The sequence below is a fragment of the Ochotona curzoniae genome, unplaced genomic scaffold (genome assembly GCF_017591425.1).
Source record: "Ochotona curzoniae isolate NIBS_2020 unplaced genomic scaffold, NIBS_Ocur_1.0 contig_1014, whole genome shotgun sequence".
NCBI classification, from domain to species: domain Eukaryota; kingdom Metazoa; phylum Chordata; class Mammalia; order Lagomorpha; family Ochotonidae; genus Ochotona; species Ochotona curzoniae.
The window spans coordinates 17454620-17467763 of NW_024464920.1; the positions used below are offsets into that span (position 1 = coordinate 17454620).

At 37.4% G+C, this 13144-nt stretch overlaps 1 pseudogene; it reads left to right on the plus strand.

Annotated features, from left to right (window-relative positions):
• Positions 1–3458: 3458 nt before the first annotated feature.
• On the plus strand, positions 3459–6353 carry LOC121154949 (annotated as a pseudogene).
• The last annotated feature ends 6791 nt before the right edge of the window (positions 6354–13144 follow it).

Genomic DNA, 13144 nt, shown 5'->3' on the forward strand with positions numbered 1-13144 from the left:
CATAGTAATTTACATGCTAACATTCAACTTCATTCAAATGATAGAAAAAAGCAGACTTTGAGAGGCAGATAAATGGTTCACACCCTGAACTGTAGCACACAGGTGGCCATGTACCCTGATCATATAGCAGAGCAGCCCCTATTTCCTATGAAATTTTCAGCCATATCACATGTGCTTTTCATCAGTGAGAATTGTCTCTTACATTTTAAGTTCTTGTTTTAAAATCTAACAACATTAAATGTTTGGCCATTCAAATTATATGTAACTACTCAAGGTTCTTATGTAACTTTTTCTGGGTTTAACAGTTTCTGTGTCAAATACCAGCCTGTTTTACATAGACCAAATCTCAAGGACACTTTCTTTGGGTTCTTTTTTTTTTTTCTCTTGGAGCTTTAGTTCAAAACAGTTCCACGTGATGGTAAAAAGTTAAATCTATTATATAAATTACATAATTCCCTCTATGAATCAAGCATTCCAAAGGATCTGTTTTTAATAATAAAAACCTGGTTTATGTTCGCATTACTTTTAGAACATCAACATTTACATAAGTATTTCCTAAATTAGATGTTCCCTATCAAAAAGATTGTAAGATTAAATATATTGGAAAAGTTATCAGTATTAAACAGCACCATTTTCTATTTATGTTAGGCAAAATTTTTAGTTTCTGGAAGACAGAAATCTTTTTTTAAATTTGCTTTTCCAGGTGATAAAAAAGCATGTTTTTATAATTTTGAGTGATAGTTTTATCAATCAGTGGAATTAAAGTTCTTAAACATGTATTACAGAGGAAAATTAATCTTCATGACTAAGATATAAGAATGATGGCAGTTCCCCCTGAGCTTTGATAAGGGAACAATATTTCTAAAGATTTTTTATTATTATTATTTTAAAGGCATATACACAGAGAAGAAAGATCTATCCATTGGTTCACTCCCCAAGTGGCCACAATGGCTAAAGTTGAGCTGATCTGAAGGCCAGGAGCTTCTTCCAGGTTTGCCACTTGGGTGCAGGGTCCCAAAGTTTTGGGCCGTCCTCTACTGCTTTCCCAGGCCACACGCAGGGAGCTGGATGGGAAGTGGAGCAGCTGGGATACAAACCAGAGCCCAAGGCAAAGACTTTAGTTATGAGGCTATCGTGCCAGGCTCAGATAAGGGAGCAATGTTTATGTTCTCACTTGTCACTGCCAATCTCTGGAAATGTAATCTCTTGCTGTAATCTAGATAATTGCATACTTAGTGTTTTATAATCCAACTTGCATGTCTTTGGCTTTATGCTTAGGTGAGCTAACAAACCATGGTCTAGATGCTTGGGCCCTTCTAAATTAAATGATCAAGTCTAATCTCCAATGTGAGGGTATTATGAGATGGAGTCAATGCAGATAGGATCTGAAGTTCTGGTCATCAAGAATCAGATTAGTGCCCATACAAGCAGCTAAAGAGGCCATGGTTTTGCCCCCTAGCATATGAGGATAGCCTCAGGAGGAGTCTTTTATCAACCAGAAAGCTAACCCTTACCAGACACTAAATCTGTACCACTTCTTGAACTTGGAACTCTGTGCCTCTAAAAATATAAAAAATGTGTTTCTGTGGCTTGCAAGGCACCTAGTTTATTGTATTTTGTTATAGCAGCCTGAGCAGACTAAGATTTAAGCCTGGCCAGAAATTATTTGAAGATAATTTATTATTTCATAAATTTCAAAGTAGCATTTTTTAATTTATTTCTAAGCACAGCAAAGTCAGGTTTGAAATACATGTTAACCATGATGCTAATAATACTATAGAATGGCTAATTGGAATTACTTAGATCTGCCTAAACCATTATGCAAGAGTAGTAAATAATTACTTATCAAGCACTAACATTTGAATGCCTCAATGCTAGCAATACACTGCTGTGTCCATAAGTATGATGGGTGATGTGATGAAGTATATATGTAACTGAATGTTATGCAGTTTGATGTGCTCGATTTTTAAACCATAGTAGGATATAGTACTTAGCTGTCATTTGAAGGAAAACTGTTAGCCAGTTGCAGAGACAGAAAAGGTCAGAAGTGGTAAATGGACCAAGAAACATGAAGATGCAGATTTAAGCAAGGAGGCAGTCTGCAGAGAAATAGAGGCAGGACTGGAGATTTGGATGGAGAAGGAGGTTGTGAGCACAGTACATGGGAAATTTCAGTTCTTTACAGTTATTCTGCAAATCTAAAACTCTGTAGAAGCAAAATCTATTCATTATATTTGAAAGTGTATCCCATAAAAGCAGTAGCAGATTGAAATTTCATGTTCGCCCTTCAGCTTCCACTCAGGTGTGCCTCTTAACATACCAGTAGCTGATCGAGTTTATACTTCTACTCTACCGTGCTCTTCTTCAGGAACAGCTGGAGGATAATTGACAAACAAAACGTTAGAGCCTGGCACCATGGCTCAATAGCTAAATCCTCAACCTGCCAGCACCGGGAACCCATGTGTGCAGTAGTTTGTGTCCCAGCTGCTCCACTTCTCTTAGAGCTCCCTGTTTGAGTCCTTGGAGAGCAGTAGAGGATGACCCAAAGCCTTGAGACCCTGCACCCACTTGAGAGACCCAGAAAAACCTCCTCGCTCCTTGCTTTGGATTGGCTCAGCTCTGGCCATTGTGACCATTTGGGGAGTGGCCCAGTGGATGGAAAATCTTACTGTCGCTCTTTCCCTCTGTGAATCTTAGCTGCCTTTCCAGTAAAAATAAAATAAGTCTTCTTTAAAAAAAGAAATTAGATATTACTGTATTGAGAAAGAAAAGAAGCAGACAGAAAACAGAACTTTTGAGAGTTAGCAACATTTAAAGCAAAGAGGAAGAGATGACGGTGGAGATGGAAAGAGGATGTTTAGGAGGGTGTCTACGTAGAAGTTCCACCAAGAGCCTGGAGGTCATTATCAGATGTTCTTAGTAATTCTTGGAATTTCTACTGGATTTCTAGGGAGATTCTATCAAAGTGTTATAAACTGGGTAGCTTAAAACAACGGGAATATATTGTCTTGCAACTCTGGAGGCTGTAAATGTGAGATCAAAATGTTGATGGCAACTGCAGTTACAGAACATATGAGGGGTAATTCACTCCACATTTTTTTCCTGATTTGGTCGTCATTAGCAGTTCGTGGTGTTCCTTGATTTCTATTTGTAGCATTCTAATTTCAGCCTGTGTCATCACATAATATATTTCCCTTTGTCTGCCTGCCTGTTTCCTAATATCTCTCTTCTTATAGGGTGACTAATAAATTAGGTCCAACGTAATCCAATACAACCTTATCTTAGCTTGACTACAACTTTAAGGGCCATATTTCCAAATAAGGTCACACTCACAGGTGCTGGGGTTTAACAATTCAAAACTTTAAGAACTCTAAGGTCCAGTTATAGAATAAAGACCTGGTATTTCAGACATTGAAGATGAGCCAATAGTAGGTGATATGAAGCTCTGAGGTGTCAAGATGGATGCACGTGCCGTAAGGTGGGGGGCATGCTTTACTGGTTTGTGCTTCAGGAGATTTGACACATTGCAATCTGCTTATTGAAGTTTTACAGATATTTACTAATAAGTCAGAATATAAAAGAAACCATTGCACAATGTTGGGTGGTAGATTCTGGCTGTGGCTTCCTCTTCTCATTGGTATTGTTTTTTTCTGTTCTCTTGCTCTGTTCTCCCCTTGGTAATGGACTCACACATTTCTATTTAAGGCCCCTGGCCTTCCTCAACATTATTTTTATATTGCTAGAACCTCTATGAATCTCTAGTGTGAATGCATAAACGTTCATCCACTGGAATTATAAGTCAAGCTTTTTTAAATTATGGAATAAATATGAATGATTCATGGTTAGTAAAATAAGAGTTGAGTGAAAGAGAGAATAAAAGAGAGGAATGAAAGGAGAGAGGTGGGGAGAAAAAGAGGGAGGAAGAGAGGAAGAAGGGAGTAAAGGGGGGGATCCAGCATGGTAACCCAGTGGCTAAAGCCTCACCTTGCATCCACTGGGATCTCATATGGGTGCTGGTTCATATCCCAGTTGTTTCATTTTTCTTCCAGCACCCTGTTTGTGCCATGGGGAAGCAGTAGAGGATGGTCAAAAACTTTGGGAATCTGCACCCTTATGGGAAACCTAGAAGAAACTCCTGACTCCTGGCTTTGGATCAACTCAGCTCCAGCCCTTGAGGCTACTTGGGAGTTAACCTGCATATGGAAGATCTTTCTCTCTGTGTCTCCTTCTCTCTGTTAACCTGACTTTCCAATAAACATAAATAAATTTTTTTTTTAAAGGAAGGAAGGAAGGAAAGAAAGAAAGAAAGAAAGAAAGAAAGAAAGAAAGAAAGAAAGAAAGAAAGAAAGAAAGAAAGAAAGAAAGAAAGAAAGAAGGAAAGAAAGAAAGAAAGAAAGAAAGGAAAGAAGAAAGAAAAGAAAAAAGACAGGTAGAGAAATGCACCAAATCAAAAGCCTGGGCCAAATCTCAGTTCTTCTCCCAACTAAGCATGTGATTTTAGGGAATGTTAATGTCTGGGTTTCAGGCTCTTTACCTGAATAGGAGTGCAACAGGTTACCCCTCCATCAAACAGAGGGTACTGTTAAGTATTTGATAAACAAAATTAATGTTATTGAATACATGGTCTTCCTTTACATACAGCTGTTAAAAGACTCTTGGCTACAAACTTTCTAAGAACTAAGTCTGGGGGGAAGGATTTCACACTGGCCATCAGAGCAGATATCCTCTTGTCCCTCAGATCACACTGGGTATAAATAATATACCTGTGTACTGCCATCTACTGGTGAAAAAATTATTAAAAAGTGGATTCATTTCCTTAATCCATTCCTTAAAAATCGACCTTTGAAAATGAAATTAGATATCTTGTTAGACTAATATCCTCCCTCTTAGCTATTTTTGTTCCTTTTTTTTTGTATGATAGAGTGTAACATTTAAAAAGTACACAAATTTTAAGAGAAAGAATGCCTATTACTGACTTGAATTTATTTATTTATTGAAGGGTTAAAACAATTGCTTCTAATCCATATCTAAGTGTGCAGATTGATGAATGGTTCCAAAGACAACTGAATAACAAGACCAAACATTTGTGGCTCACGGTGATTTGTCAGCATACATGCCTACATGGAGTTTATCAGCTGGATTTACTCAAGGTTGTTTCTTCCCCCTTAGCAGCATTAACTACACTTGTAGCCTTGGAAAAGAAATTAGGAAGTGTGTCAACTGTATGCCCCAGAGTTTGCTACATGCTGTTTTCCTGTATGTTGAGTATAACTTTACACTTGGAAAATGGACTTTGGTTAGATGTGGGTTCCGGTGGGGGGGGGGGTGAGGGGAGAGGATGCTTATTAAAAAGTAGATACGGAATGGAATAAAGGGAGACAGGCATTGGCACCATAGTTATAACATGATTCGTGATGCATTGATCACATATCAGAGTGACTACATTAAGTCTAGCGCTGCTTCTGATTTCAACTTCCTTTTTATGCACCTGGGTGGCAACAAGTAGTAGCTCAAGTGGTTGGATCCCTGACAACAACTTGAAAGATTTGGAATGAGTGCTAGGCTTGTGGCTTCAGCCTGGCCCATCCTGGTCTTTGCAATCATTTGAAAAACATATTGGCAAAGATATTTCTGTGTGTTTCTATGTCTCCATGCTTTTAAAATAAAGCAAATAAATAATCTTTTTAAAATGTATTTGTACTTGAGAGGCAGTGTTAAAGACATAAGCACAGAGAGAGGGTTTCCAGTTGCTGGTTCACTCTTTAAATGGCAGAAACAGCCAGAGCTGGACTGATCAAAAAGCCAGGAAACAGGAGCTTCTTCCAGGTCATCTGCACAGCTACAGGCGCCAAGGGCTTGACACATGCTTCTTTCCCAGGGCATAAGCATGGAGCTGAATCAGAAGCAGAACAACCAGGACACAAACCTGCTTAGCCTACTGTGCCATGGCACTGGCCACATAAATAATATTTTTTTAAAGGAATAGGGAATCTCTTTGTGCCAATAGCACTCTGCAAGCGTGGTGAACATTTTGAAAATGCACCAGACTTTCTGCAGAAAATGTGGAAAGTACCAGCCCTACAAAGTAGCACAATATAAGACACCCTCCATGCCCAGGGAAGTGGTCTTATCATAGGAAGCAGAGTGGCTATGGCAGACAGACTTAGCCGATTTTCTGGGAAAAGGCTAAAGCTACAACGAAGATTGTGCTGAGGCTTGACAGCACAGAACCTAACTTTGGATCCAAGAGAATGTTGGCTATTAAAAGATGTAAACATTTCGAACTGGGAGGAGATAAGAAGAGAAAAGGCCAAGTGATCCAGTTCCAAACTTTGTCCTCTGCTTTATTATGAAGAGAATAAAATCCTAAGGTTATTGTTCACTTAATTTGTTTTGGGAGGAGGAAATAAACTGGAGCCATCAATAAAAAAAAAAAAAAAAAGAACAGGGAAAAGAACATAAAATAAGAATTGTGAATTTAAAAATAAATATGATGAAGTTTCCAGAAAAGCTCATGAGATTCCACTTTCCACAAAGCCTTTGAGGTCTCCTTATATATTAGAGAAGCTCTTACAACAATAATGAAATTGTGGTGTTAGGTACTATAAATCACCATCATATTGTAGTTTTCATTGTTCTGTCATAGGCACTAGTGCTGATCTACCTTATTTTATGTAATATTATCCAACCATTTTCATAGATCTCTTTTAGTAACTTCTGAACTAATTTTACTTATGACGATAGCTGAGAATAAACATGATTTTTTTAAATGTCCATCAACTTTTGTTATGTGGGAAGTCTTAAGTGGGAGATAGTTGCTATTCCATCTCTGGATTCTTCTTAGTGTTCGGATTTTAAGAGTTTGCAACATTGCCATTAGCACATCAAAATAAGCAAACAAAAACAACAAACTTCAGCTTCTGTTTAAGGACTAGAATAAAAGCAATATACCGGCAAAGGAGTTTGTTTATTAATTGCTTTGGTCTACTTTACAAGGTCAAATCCATTCTCCTAATGACGAATCTCATCTGTTCTGGCAGAGAAAGAAATGTTTTCTTTCACTTCTATGTGTGGCAAGAGCTCATCCATCTCAGTAAGTTCTGAAGCGAAATCTAGCTGCATCCGAGAGAGGAGTATTCAAAGGGCAACTGATGGCCAGGAAGATATATTGAATTCACTTTCCTGAGACAGACATTCAAATGGTAACAAGTGATAGAAAACAGCTCTATATTTCAGCGTGATGTGTGTTTGCTCCTGATGATTAAACCCCCTGTGAACCATCTGCATTTAATGGGTTAGAACTACTTTGTAGTTGCAGTTTTTTTTCCTTCCATTGCTCTCTTATTTATTTGAGAGAAGACTGATCTCCACTCTTTAAAAATTAAGCATGTAAGAAACTCTGCCAAGAGAATCAAAAAGAAAAGGCAAATTTATAGGCTAGTGTTGTTTTAAGCATTTAGTAGTATAAATAAGAAGTGTAGATAAATGTGTACAAGTAGATGCATAAGTGACCCTCTGTTTATCTCAGTTACATTATTTGCCTAAATTCCAGAGCAGAATTAACCCAATTAGTTTATTTAATGGCTAATGCTGTCCCTCAGCTGAGCTCTTAGGAGGTGCATTGCTCTTGCCGAGAAAGTAGTGGGGGTGAATATTCTGTTACCTAAAAGTCAAGCTTTGGGACAGTGATGTGTATTCAGTGATTTCTAGAGGAAAAAAAAAAAAGCAGTCCAGGATTACCATCGCTTCAAGCAATATTCACTGTGTCACTGATGTGACTAAACTGAATTTCTGCTTTAAAAGAGCAATGATGGTAACTTTCTGTTTGTGTGCCTTTCTTGCTCAAGATGTGTCACATTGTGCTAACATCTCATTATTCCTCCCTGACTCAGAAAAGTCAGCAGTTCTAGCACTCAATAAATATTTGCTGAATTGAATTGAACTCTGAAAACTGAGAGGTGAGATGGGACTGATTGTCGGTGACACATTTTGGATAAGAATCTTGATTTTCTTTTGCCAAACAGTGAACTTCACCAAGGTCCATGGAAATACACTAAGGAATTTTCAGTGTAAGGAATCTTCACACTGATACAGACGCTATCTGAGTCCTATAACTACGCTACACAGACTTAGAAAGTTTTCTCCTGCCATTTCTTTTCAGTTTGGGGATTCTGCCCTACTAACAACATTTAGCTTTCTTCCTAAATCATTAACATTTGGTCTAAGGAATTTCCAAGAATAATTTTTCCTGACAATTTTTAGATGTTTGGGATAAGAAACCGTATCCACAAGAGAAAGTCCCTTAGAGTTTTTAAAATATCAATCAACCTCACAGCTAGGAATGGAAGGAGCTATATATGAGGGAGCAATTCTTCTGTTATGAAATTTAGGCCATAGCCTTACTTAAAGTGCAGCATGCTTTGGCCAAACTGATGTAGAAAGAGTTCAATTAAAGTAGCAAAAGCAACACCCAGCTGCTTCTTTGTCTTCTCTCTTTCATGGAGTAGGGAGTATTTTTTCTGCAATGACCTTAGAATCTTTTCTTTTTGTCGGTCAGAGATCAAGGGGTATACCAGGGTGAAACCTTTTTCTTATTGAACTTTCCCATCAGCTTTCCTCAGATGTGTATTTGGAAGTACACTTAAAATATGTCTACCTTTTCTGTTGCATATTTACATACAGATATGATTTCTTAATGTATGATTTTTCTATGTCAAGAAAATTTTAATAAATGTCACCTATCCAACTAAACTAGATATTTCTTGAATACAAAGAACATTACTTGAATTTATTGATGTTTCATGGTTAGCATAACACACTGCAGTATTTTGCATCTGAGAAATTTTTATTGAAAGACTTGATGGTAGAAGATTTGAAAAACACATTGGATAAAGCAAATAATGTTTATGGTGAACCTGAGCAATTAGATTCAGTCAATAAACATTGTCATAAAAGAAATACTTAAACTTGGATGAAGTTGCATGTGATATAAACAGATGAATGGAAGATTGCAAAACTTTAACTTGTATAGACAGAATTTTTCACTTACTTGAATTCCCTTTCAAAAAAAGAGAAAGATAAAATGTGATTCCTGTAAGTTCCTAGTCATCTCAGTTCTAAGTCAACTATGACCCCTTCTCTGTAACTTTCCATGACCTTTCAAGGGTTGAATTAATTGATCTTACCTGTACTCCAGTAGCATCCTTCTCCAGAGGCTCTGTCACACTGTGATTACTATTTAACCCTAACATCTCCTAATTAACCTTTTAGTTTCTCATTGGTCTTAACACAAAACGTTTCTCAATCTATGTTTGAAAAACTAAACAAGGCTAAATGTAAAGATTTGACACATGAAGAAAAAAACATATTGCAATTTCAAGAAGAGGAAACCAGTCTATAAAAGTACTCCACAGATTATGAAAAACTACATTTCTTTTTTAAAAGAGTTATTATTTATTTGAAAGGTGGAGTTTCAGAGAGAGAGAGAAGGGAAGACACAGAGAGGTCTTCCATCCTCTGGTTCATTCTCTGACCACAACAGGCCAGAACTGAGACAGCCCAAAACCAGACATGTAATGCTCTATCAGAGCCTCCCATGTAGGTGTCAGGGGCCCAAGAGATTATTCCATCTTTTATTTTTTACCAGGCCATTAGCCAAGAGCTAGACTGCAAGTGGAGCAGCCGGGCCACAAACTGACTCCCACCAAGGAAGCCACCATTGCAGACAGTGGCTTCACGTGCTTCCCTGATGTCGGATTTCTTAATGGAATGGATCACTCTGGAAATTTGGTGAAACATGTGAGTCCTTTCTTAGATAATATAATTTTAAATTTTTGAATGAAATGTGAAAGGCAGAAAAAAGTGAGTAGGTAGATGATAGATACATACATAGATAGATAGATAGATAGATAGATAGATAGATAGATAGATAGATAGATAGATACAGGAGGAGAAAGAGATCTATCATTTGTTGCTTTACCCCAGAAACACCTCATCAGTCACAACTAGGACAGGCCAAAGCAAGAAGTCAAGAGCTTCATCATGGCTCCCACACAAGTGGCAGAGATACAAGTACTTAAAGCATCACTGATTGCCGCTTGTGTGTATTTGAGTTGGACACTGCAATCAGAAGCAGAACTGGGACTCCAACTGAGGCACGCCGTGAGCATCCCACATGGCGTCTTAATTACTATGCCAAACAGCTGCCCTAGATAATGTTTTTAGATAAATAAAAGAAAATGCAAATACTTAAAAGACAAACTAATTATATTGTAACACATGCATTGAAATACTTAGAAAATAAAATTCTAGGACATATCTTTATAAAGCATATGATCCTGTAACAGAATTAAAAACTGCCGCTAATCAAATGATTTTAATTATAACATATGTATAATAACATATATAAATGTAAAAAGAAAGTTTTGACCTTTCTATTGGTGATAAATTCAGTCAACACTAATAGTACAGTCTTCGCTCAGTATCTCAGGGAATCGTTTCTAGAAACACCATATGTACAAAATCTACTACCAAGATCCATGGGTGCTCAAGTCTCCACATAAAATGAAACAGTGTCTGTTATAACTTATACACAAACTCCCACATTAAATCATCTCAGAATTGCTTACAAATACCTGCACTACCTAACGCAATGTGAATATTCTGTAAATATGGCTATGTTGCAAGGAACAAAGAATGGAAAAATAAATTTGTAGATGTTCACTACAGAGTTTTGCTCAAATGTTTTTGATTCATAGTTGGTTGATTCCAACAACATGAAACTCAGGTACAGCCTATTGCATTACCTATTGTCGATAGTCACAAACAGAAGAAACATCTAAATTTCTTTCTTTTTCTTTTTAAGATTTTTTTAAAAATTTTTTATTCCAAAGGCAGATTTACAGAGAGAAGGAGATACAGAGAGAAAGATCTTCTGTCCACTGGTTCACTCCCAAGTGGTTACAATGACTAGAGCTGAGTCATTCCAAACCCGAGAGTCAGGAGTTTCTTGCAGGTCTCCTACACAAGCACAGAGCCCCAAGGCTTTGGGCCATCCGCTACTGCTCTCCTATGCCACAGATGGAGATGGATGAAAATTGGAGTAACCAGGACATGAACTAGCGCCCATGCAGGATCCTTGAGCATGCAAGGTGAAGATTTAGCTACTGAGCTGTTGTTCCAGGTCCATGTTTCTTTGTTTTAGAAAAAAATTAAGGGGCCAAGGCTGTGGGGGCAGGTTAAGCCGTCACTTGTAATGCTGACATCTCACACGGGCACCATTTTATGTCCCAGCTGCTCCACTTCTGATCCAACTCCTTGCTAATGACCCTGTGAAAACAGTGGAACATGACCCAACTGCTTGGGCTCGTGAAACCTCTTGGGAGACCTGGATGAAACTCCTGACTTCTTGCTTCAGCCTGCCCAGGACTGGCTGTCGCAGCCATTTAAAGAATGAACTATTGGATTAAAGCTATTCCCTCTTTGTAACTCTGCCTTTCAAATAAATAAATGAATCTTCTTTAAAATTTTACTTTTAAAGAACTAAGAATAATAATAAGAAAATATCTAATTATTTCTCCCTTCTCAGTTTGTGGAGCTTCTGAATTCTATCCACATATCCATCCCCCTTTTACCCCCTGTCTGCTTTGTGACCTGTGCTCTAGTCATATGAGGAGACTGTTACCTTTTCAATATTTTCAGATTCACTAGATTGTAACAGGTGGGGGACTCCTTTTGTCTTCTACTGAAAAACTGTCATGTTTTTTTTTATTTGCAAAACTATGGACAATTCTCTTAAAGTACATATCAAAATAAATAAGTAGGTAAGAAATTTTGTTTGTATTATTTGTAATGATTCAAGTACACTCTGAAGAAATGGTTAAATACATCAAGATATAATTTGTCTTCTTCTAAACTCAAAGACTTGCTATAAAATAGGCCATGAGTAAATACTCGTCCTTGGTCTTAGAAAATTCATAGTGACATACAATTCTAAGTTTCAGAATAAAACTAACAAGCTGTTTTCTACTCTCTACTATTTTATTTAATCAAACTAAGGATATTGCTAGTGTTTTGTTTTAAAAAACCTTGCTCTCTGTTTTGTAATATGCCTAGGATAAATAACAAAGCAAAGAGCTTTATCTGTGTCGTCCACATGGGTAGCAAGGGCCAAAAATTTTGGCCTTTCTCTTCTCCTTTCTCCGGGCTGTTAGCAGGATGCTTGGAGCCTCAACAGGATATAAACTAATACCCATATGAGATTCTGAGATCGCAAGCAACAGCTTCACAAACTATGCCACAACCCTAGCCCGATAAGTGATATTTAAGAAAATAATAATTGCATCTAGCATAATTCCTCATTAAAAAATACTTGAGTGAATTAAATGTTCAAATTCAGAAGTCAAGGACACTAATACATTTCATAATTCAGGTTTCCTGGTTTATACACACATGGTAATAGACTTTTGCATTTATTTTCTCCAAGGATATTATTTACTTGTTGGTGAACTAAACCCATGGCACTATATGTGACACAAGATCGTACAAAGCAAGTGGAGGGGAAGTGTGAGTTGTATGATGAAAGTAAAAATAAGCACAGTACTTCATAAGAGAAAGCAGAGAAACAAAGGAAACAATCACACACTCTTCTTTTTGTACGTTTCGTGTTAAGTGCAGTGGTCTGCTCCTCCCTTCCTTGAAGGTCATAAAAAACAATGGAACTAATACAGTCCCATAATTTATACACTGATTTTCATGAGCTTCCTCAGGGTTATGCAGGTTAAGTAACTCTGTCATTCTTTGGAGATAGGTTGTCAGACACAGGGCAAAGATTGGAACTGTTTTTGTTTTTCCTACTTTCAAAAGACATTATGTAAGGAGAAAATGCACACTACTTGATATTCATAAGAAAAAATGAGCATTCTCCAAAAAGCCACCATTTTCTGATATATCATTTTATGCTTAAGAAGCTGCAAATTTTATAAATTCATCTTTTATCAGGAATTCCAAGCCTTGACCACATTGCTGAGGGTCTGGGTGGCAATTATGTACAGGGTCATGTTTTAATCTGTTTGTGTGAAACAAATGTGTGGATGGGGCAAAGAGGAGACAGGAAAGTTATGTCAACAAGTGTCATCCGTGTGGA